This window comes from Carassius carassius, chromosome 45 (genome assembly GCF_963082965.1).
Source record: "Carassius carassius chromosome 45, fCarCar2.1, whole genome shotgun sequence".
In the NCBI taxonomy this organism is placed as follows: Eukaryota; Metazoa; Chordata; class Actinopteri; order Cypriniformes; family Cyprinidae; genus Carassius; species Carassius carassius.
Genome location: NC_081799.1, coordinates 13,366,188 through 13,375,767, shown reverse-complemented (window position 1 = coordinate 13,375,767; position 9,580 = coordinate 13,366,188). Strand labels below are relative to the sequence as shown.

General features: G+C 35.5%; 1 pseudogene; it reads left to right on the top strand.

The window, feature by feature from the left end:
* Positions 1 to 733: 733 nt before the first annotated feature.
* The window catches only part of LOC132126949 (uncharacterized), a 29,745-nt pseudogene continuing 20,898 nt past the window's right edge, over positions 734 to 9,580 (top strand).

Sequence of the window (9,580 nt, the reverse complement as noted above, 5' to 3'; positions counted from 1 at the left end):
CCTCCAGCACCATAAACGAGATCCTTTCAGTATGAAGACATCCAATCTGAAGAGTGATAGTTGGGGAAAAGTGACGAATCCTTCCTCGACCCAGGGGTTTGCCTTGGATGGTTTGTACTCGGAGATCTTGGTGAGTTTTGAGTTTTCGAAGGTTCAATTTTTCGAGTAGTTGAGAGGAGATGAAGTTCCCTTCGGCACCGGAGTCGAGTAGGGCTTGCGCTGAGACACAAAGACGAGGGGTTAGGAGTAAGACCATAGTACGATTGAGAGTTTCAATTTTAGGAGGGACTTGAATGGTGCTTACCGCAGTGCGCGGAGGACGCACAGGACAGCCACTGAGGAGATGTTGATCAGAAGCGCAATATAAGCACAGGTGATTCTGAATCCTTCTTTGCCGTTCAACGGTGGAGAGATGATAGGAGTCGACTTGCATGGGCTCTGGTGCTGGAGGAGCGAGAGAGGGTGCTGGGAGCGGAGAACTGGCAGCGGCTGATGGTGTGTGACCACAGGCTGTAAGACATTGAGAGACTTGGAAAGTTTTTTGGATGAGATTCTCGAGACCCATAGCGTCATCATAAACAACCACTAATTGCCGGATTTTCAAATTTAAGCCATGTCAAAACACTGTCATTAAAGCGGTCTCATTCCAGCCACTAGAGGCCGCCAGGGTGCGGAATCGGAGAGCATAGTCACATACCGAAGATGATCCTTGTTGAAGATTGAAGAGCTGGTCATGAATGGAGAGTTCTTCAGCGGACACACCGAAAACCACTTTGAAATGTTGAAGGAAGCTGGAAAGAGACTGGGTTATGGGTGAGTTAGCGTTCCATATAGATTGGGCCCATTGAAGAGCGCGGCCAGATAACAGAGATATTATGAAAGCAATACGGGCAGAGTCATTATGAAACTGATGCGGTTGCATCTCGAAATATAGAGAAACCTGGAGTAGAAAGCCGCTGCAGTTCTCCGCCTCGCCTGAGTATGTCGCTGGTCGGGCCATGGGACTATCAGAGGCAGCTACCGAAGCAGCGGGTGTTTACGGAAGTGAAGGTGAGTGAGGATCTTGGCGGTCAGTAGCGATGACAGGAGGATTTTTTAGTATGGCTTGACTGACGGCTTGAACCAGTTCAGCGAATGTGTCCCGCTGCGGCGGATCCTCGGGTTCTGATGCAGCTTGCTTTGTGATCGGTCTGGCCTTCTGTCAGGTAATCACAAGAGGCAGACAGGTGGTGAGTTGAAATGAGATTTATTTTTACAAGTGCAGCAGAACCGGGATGCAAAGGTGAGTAATGAAGTAGATGATATCATTCACTGTGACTTAACTGAGAGGTAACCCAAGTCTCTGGTTTAGGAGCTGGAGGAAGAGTGCGGGAAGGTTCTCAGAAGGAGGACGGTAGACTGACGGCTGATGAACAGGAATGAAGGCTTCTGAAGGTAAGTGGTTTTCTCTTGAGGTGAGTAGCGCGGGTGAGTCTGTTGTCAGTGGTATTGACGAGGCCAGACGATGACTGGTGAGTGAGAGTGGTTTATAAAGGGTATGAGATGATGAGATGGCCAGGTGAGGGTGATTAGAATTCAGGGGAGAGTGAACGAGAGGGTGGAGCGAGTGAAGATGATGGCGTGGCTGTGACAGTTTCATTCAATACTTAACTTTATCCTGATGCTTTTGCTTGTTTTTATGTGCAGATGTTTTTTTTTGGAATCACAACACTCACTGGATACAAGACGGACACATAGAGGCAAAACAAGTGGAAAAGTCTCAGAGAAGAGGGACAACCCTCATGTGTGTGCTCATCTCAGAAAGTTGATGGACTTTCAGTATGTATTTATTAAATTGTCTTTTGCAGGAATATTCTTAATTTAATAGAACATAAGCTCAAACAACATAATTTGTGATTTAATGTTGATTCCAGCATTTTATTTTAATCATTTTCTTTAAAACTTTTTTTTTTACAAAAATTATATAAAATTCTGTTGATTGACCTTCATTTTTATAGAAAGTTAATGTTCTACTCTGAGTATGGCTTATTTTTTTTTTACATATATTTGTAGTTATTTGTGATGCTATGTTATTTTTATGATAAGATTTTAACTGTTGAAAGACTGACATTTTTATTTTACCAGTAAAAGCCTTGCAATGTCTTTCTGCCAGTTTTAATAAATACTTATTTGCAACATCATTGACTTTATTCATTTTTATTCATTTGTAAATGTATTAAGATAGAGCTCATTATAATGCATTAATATCAGTATTTTATAGTTTACTGTTCAAATTATTCTTTAAAGCAGTTTCATTGTTAAATTATTACAAACTCATATTGTATTTAGGGGTATTTACAGGATTTACAGGATTTTCACAGTTAAATACTGTAATTTAATGAAATTACAAATTAATGCTGTAAGATATATTTACATGACTTTATTGGCAACTTTTTTGCCAGGTAAATACTGTACTTTAGTGAAATTACAAAATATTGCTGTAAAATAAAATACAAGTTAAATTCAATGTTACTGTAAAAAATACTACAAACTACTGTATTTCACATACAGCAATTAACTGTAATTTGTTTTGCAGTAATGTCCTGTAATGCATTTTACAGCAATTAACATCATTTTTACAAGATTTTATTGGCAACTTTTTTGCCAGTAAAATCCTGTAAATTCTACAGTACATTTTTTACAGTGTATAGAGGCATAATTTATGTCTTAAAGGTGTGGACGCAGCACTCAAAGTTGCTGTTTGTTCTTAACGAGAGTGCTAAAGAACATTTCAGCAATCTCATGTAGCAGATCATGAGGGTGTGCTTTAATTAAGCAGTTTGAAACAATGGTCTGGCTAGGTTGTAGCTTTAAACCCTGTGAGGGGTGATTCATTAGTTACCACTATTGTGTCCTTAAAGAAAGCCACTTAACCTGACAAGTGAATTGTAAGTTGCTTTGGATAAAAACATCTAATAAATGTTTACCTACTTATAGCTGTGTCAGTATATGCTTGTTTTCATCACTTCTCTTCACTGGTATTTTAGATTTTTTATTTCTAATTAGTCTTTATTTGTATGATTTTATTTTATACTTTTATTATGTTACACTCGGATTTCATTTTATTTGTATATTTATTTTTATTCAGTTTCTTGTGTGCTTTTCTCAGTTTTATTTTTGCTTTAGGTTTAGTAATTTTAGTACTTAAACTTAATTTATTTAAATTAGTTGCCAAGGCAACATTTCAAATTATCATCTAATATTTATACCTTATTTCATTTATATTCAAAATTAATTTTTAATAGTTTTAGGTTTAGTTTACAATAACAATACTACTTTGTGGCTTCTTGTGTGCAAGAACGTTTTCATCTAATATGAATTATTTTATTAATCATTTTATTTCAGCATTATTTCAATTAATACATTTTTTGCTTTTAGTTTTCAATAAAAACACTTCTCATTAGCTTATTAGCTTGCTTATTGTGCAAGTTATAAATAGGCTCAAATTGCCATGAACAGTCATTGTACTATGCCATTCAAAACATATTTTTATGTTTAATGTACATTTATGAAAAGAATGATTTTGAACCAGTTAGATTTCACTGTGTGCAGAGCATTAAATGTATAGTTCACATTCTTTCTATGGAACATACAAGATATTTTGAGAAATGTTTTTTGTCTATACAGTGCAATGCTCAATAATCACCAACATTCTTCAAAATATCTTCTTTTGTGTTCCACAGGAGAAACAATTTCATACTGGTTTGGAACGACATTACGGTGAGTAAATCATGACTGAATTTTAATCTTGGATGAACCATGAAGTTGCAATGTCAAATTGAATAAACTCATTAATAGTACTAAACTATGAAGTGTTATAATATCGTACATTAACTTGTTATTTTTAGACTGTTCCACATAGCTTCTGGGCTCACTGTGTGCCTGCACGTTTGCATGTGTATATATATATTGTAATGAATTCATCCTTGCTAATCATCGGGAAGAAGGAGGCGGGAACCTGCGGACAATCAAACATTTTATGCGGACAATCAAATGCATTTTAATAAAGCAAAATAAACACAAAACAGCGCACCAGCCCCTCACGGACGACTGGTGCGCGCAAATAAAAACCAAGACACAACTAAAAGCCCAGGCCTGGTCCTCTCTCGTCCTTCACTGTCGTCACTCCCATGTCCCTCGGCCCCACCCCACTCGTCACATATATATATATATATATGTGACGAGTGGGTGTGTGTGTGTGTGCACTCACAGAATAACCAAGTGAAAAAGTGTGAAACTGCGGCCTGAAATTATAAACCTAACTTCCTCCAGCGACTTTAAATCCTCTCGCAAACTGTGACCTCACAAACCCAAACAAAAACCCAGAGCTCTAACAGGCCTGGAACACCCATAAGAGTGCTTGCAAAACCACAGGTGCATCAGCACACCATCTGCACCACAATAAAATAATAAGCACACACTTCTGTTCTTAGCTAGGTTCTTCTGGAGAGAAGAATCTGCTGTTGATGACAGAGCATTTGTTCTGGTTGTGTGGCAGGTTCTTGAAAGGCAGATATCCTGAAGGACAGAGTAAATTACTGTGTATCTGTGCGGGCTGCCAACTGTCAGCTCAGCTTGTTGCCAATGACCTTGGAATACTATTGTTGTTCCTTTGACTAGGCTTGAGTAATTGCACTCAAAGCTTGTAAGGAAGGACAGTGTGTTGGGAGGGGGACTTTTGAAGACCAAAATAAATCAGTTTCAATCAAGATATGTAGAGTTGAGTGCAGGTGAGAGACAGAGAGATAAATGTGCTTGTAAGAACTTTTCATTACAGTGTTGTTGTGGGTAACAAAAAGCAATAATAAAATAATAATGATAATAATGATAATAAATCGAACATTTTAACTAACTAAATAAATGAATTTTAGTGTTTACATTGTGTTACAAAGTAAAACAAATTTAACATCATTAAACATATTTAAATTATTTACATTTGGGGAAGTCATGGCCTAATGGTTAGAGAGTTGGACTTGTAACCTAAAGGTTGTGGGTTCGAGCCTCATACCGGGAGGCATTGAAGGTGGGGGGAGTGAATGTACCACCTTCAGTATCATGACTAAGGTTCCCTTGAGCAAGGCACCAAACCCCCAACTGCTCTTTGGTGTGTGTTCACCTCTGTGTCTGTGCATTTTAGATGGGATAAATGCGGAGTATTATGATAAAGTGAAAAGGGTCAAAAGCATTAACTTTAGTTGCCATTCATTCGTTGCTATTCAATATCAAGTGAAGCTACAAAATTATAAAAAAAATAAATAAAAAAAACTGAAAAGAAATTTTAAAATAAAATGTAAAAATGTAAGATAAACAAAAAACTAATATTTAATGTTTTATATAGAGTATCAAGATAAAAATAAAACAAAAAATATGATATCCTGGTTTCAAGACTAAAAAAATATTTAATTGAGTTCTCAGGAGTTCTCAAAAGTATCAGCTTTTTCAAATTATTTTCGTTTTCCTTCAAAAATATTTATGATTGAGACCATATTTTGAGATTAATTCAGATGGCTTTTTCTTTCTTTTTTTCTTTTTGCATAATATATATTCAACCGCTTTAAGCATTTAATTTGCTTTTTTAAAATGGTCTAAGAAGTGTTTTGGTTCATACAGAGCTCTCTGATTTTAATTTTGCAAAAGTGAAGACAGTTTGAGACAATCGAGATCTTGCATGAAAATAAATAGACGTGTGATGTAATTGAGGTCTCTTTCTCTTTAAAAGTTTTCATTTGCTCTCAGTTTAACCTTATTGCAGTCTGGGAAAATGAACAAGAGAAAAATGTCCTTTCTGCCTCCTATCCTCTGTGAGGGTTGAAGACTCCCATTTTAAATTGCCGTCTGTTAACAAAAAGATAATACTATGGTGGTACCATGCTGCTTTCAAATAGAAATAGCATCATAGTTCTGTAGTATTTACATGATACTCCATGGTACAAAGGAAACATAGTAGGCTGCTAAAATGATACATTTTTATAAGTTAGTATCCTTACTGTTCCTGCCTCTGTGTGTTTCTCACAAGCTATTTATTAAAACCGCACAATAAAAATGTCTCTGTGATGCCCTTGTGCAGTAATCACCATGTTTTGCCCTTGTGAAATACTGCAACGGACACACATATCTCACAGTCACTTTCTCCCTCGTCTCTCTCTCTCTCTCTCTCTCTCTCTCTCTCTCTCTCTCTCTCTAAGCAAAGAGAAAGTGCAAAGCCATTACGTGACGCAAAGACCTTGGAATATGAACGAGAGACATCTTTAAACCACGTTTATCTGAGACGGGCCATGATTGGAGGTTGGACGGAGGCTATGACGGAATCGAAATGGTGAAGATGATGGTCTTATTTTCCTTCACATGCCCCTGGAAGCCTGTGGCAGCTCAGAGTAATCTCTTGTCAGGTTAATGACTGAGCAAGCGCTTGCCGAATTGAAGGACACTGGGTACCGTTACCTTTGTTTTTGAACACCTGTTCTATCATCTAAATCCTCTCTGTCATGAACAAGTTTGATAGTGTGAAACAAAAGTGAGAATTACTCTCATGGGAGAGAAACCTATGAAATAAGCGCTGGATAATTTAGCTGCATTAGCTCATGCCAGTCCCATCAAAATTGATTTTCCATACATTTGTAATATATGTAAACATCTTTGAACAACTAATTTGATTTTTAGTGATGCAAAAAATAAAAAAATAAAACAACAACAAAAAAAGTGTATTTGTATGCAAATCTTTATTCATAAGTAAAAAATCTTTTTAATGAATCACTTCACATCTGGTTCACTAAACCCATATGAATGATTTGTTTATGAATGAAACCAAATCTGCCCCACTACACTAAAACTAAAAACAAAAAACAAAAAATAAAATAAAAGATGTAAAATAAAGATGAATTAAAATAAAGTATAAACATTAAAATCTGAGACTAACTAAAAATGAAATGAGTTTAAGTTGAATTACTTGAAACAATGAAATAAAAATACATTTAAAAAGAAGAAAAACACTTTATTAACTAAACAGCATAAATAACTATAATGAACTGGAAACATATTTTTAGAGACATTTAAGAAAGGATTGGTTTTAATAAATATATATTTTTATTATTATTAATGCTTTTATTTTCAGCTAAGAGATGTAAATCATTTTTTACTGATTAACATAAATGCTAATTGCATTTAATAAATGTCTTGAAGCTATTATGAACTAAATTGTGACTGCTGTAAAAACAAAATGCACAACTGATAAGAAAAAAAAAGTTATCCTCTTAATACTTTTGCTTAAGAACCAATTAATTATTTAGAAATTTGTCCTGCAGGGTATAAGAACATAAATAAGACTTAATCAATATTTATCAAAATAATAATCAATATGCAGGAAAAGCACTGAATGTAACAGGATATTATATGGCAAGAACACTAATCTCATTAAAGTGGGCTTAGAACTGAACTGGAACTCATAAAATTAAAATTACAAATTACAATCACCACAATAATAATAATAGAAAAAACATCAAAAACCACAATCTGTGCATTGAAATGGCTTCATGAGAATGTATTAGAGCATTTAGAAATGCCACAGCAGGAGTAAGGGGACATGTAACAGTGATGCAAAGAACCACTGAATTGGTTTTTGAACAGGTTCATCAAAACTAATTGTCTGAAAGAGGCAATTTGCGTAAATGAGACAGACTTCCCATTCCTAATGAATCTATATCTTCAGGGAGAGTGATAATGCTATTTGTAAAGAGAAAGTAGAATTGGCAAAGTATTTTAGGTTAGAGCTTTGTAAACATTAGCGTTTTTTAGATGAGTTGAATGCCAAGGTTCCTGAATCATCGTTCAGGAACTTTTTTTGTAATGAAAGTCAGTTCTGATCCAACCAAATGTTGCACATATATATTTAATTTTACTCTTTTAATCAGTAACTAAGTTAATAGTGTCTTTTTAGTGATTTTAAATGTAAAAATACAGTAAAAACAGCAATATTGTAATATTATTGAATGCAATTTATTATTGCAGCTATATATACACACAACATCCTTACTGAAAAAAAGAATTAGAAAAAGGCTTCCAGAACCAAGGCCACTAAAACAGTGTCTAGTCACTTTGTTGCAATAAATAGCATCTGATTTGTGCACGTCTAGTGTAGTTTTGCCGTCTTTAACTTGCACAAGTCAGTTAAACTGTACAAATGTTCTGCCAAATGCTTCTAGGTCTCAACCTAATCATTATCCATACACTTCTTCATTTTGTCCTCCAGTGCAATTGTGTAAATGCATATTTGAGAATCACTCCTCTTGCCTACTTGAGGTTTGAAACTGGTCAAAATCAGATGCCACTAGGAAGACAAAAAGTAAAAACAGACTTCCTAAGGTCACTCAGGCTTTTTTTGGTCCCTGTCCAGATGGTGATTTCAGTCAGTTGTCCTCCTGGCAGAATCGTCCCAGCTGGGAAGTCATGAGGTCCATTTACACACCAATGAAACCCATTCTCTGATCCCATTTTGGGGGCTGATGTCTTGCTAATAAGGGATCACTTACCCTCATTGAGGTGCATTTAAAGGCAATGTGTTTGCTCAGTCGTGTGCTCGCACGGACACACACAAACACGCTCCAACAGACTCGTTTTATAAATACTAAATGATGCCTCCACCTTAGCCGGTCGGTTCTGTCAGGTGCTGTGTTTGTCTGGATGTGTGCTTGTGTCCTCTGTGTCTGAGAGGATGAAAGGAAGCACAGCGGCTAGGAAAAGAGGGGACTTAATTATTTGAAGTGCACTTGTGTCCCTGTTAGAGGAGGGAAAAAAATACAGAAGAGAAAGTTGAAACAAAAGTCACGCTAAAAAGAAAACTCAAGCGAGATTAACGTATTAATTCATATTATCATATTAAATCGGGAGTTTGTTCAAGTCAGTAATCCAAGTTTGAAAGTGTGTTTAAGATCTGTCAGTGTAAGCAAAAACTCTGTGCATAACTATATTTTAATTTTGAGGCAGGACTTCAGTGTTCAAATAGCAGAATAAGCACCATGATGACATTTGCATGCCTGATGTCTCCATAAAAACACACACAGTCCTGCGTAATTTTCTTAAAGTAACATTATGCTCATATATTAAACAAAATATTTAATGTTATATAATAGGAAACAGCTAATTTAACATTTAAATGACTAAATAGATAAAGGCAAAAACCGTTAGAGGTTTTTAAAAACATTTTCTGTGATTTTATGCAATTTTAACTTAAAAAGGGCAGAAAAAATATTTATTTATGTGCATTATGTATATTTAAATAAATAACTCTTACAAACCATTCATTTTCTGATGGTATTAAAACAAATTAAATTTTTTGTGAGATCTAAATCACTTTTGATGAATATGCAAATTTGTGAATCTTTACAAAGTTTAAGATCTTTTTGCATATTTCAAAGGCTCAAATGGATAAAGTCAAAAAGCACTTAATACTTAAATGATGTGATGTTCTGTGTAGTTATGCTACAGCCTACGTACATGTGGACTGAGTGGCCCTCAATAATAAGATGAAATGCACTGATTACTATAT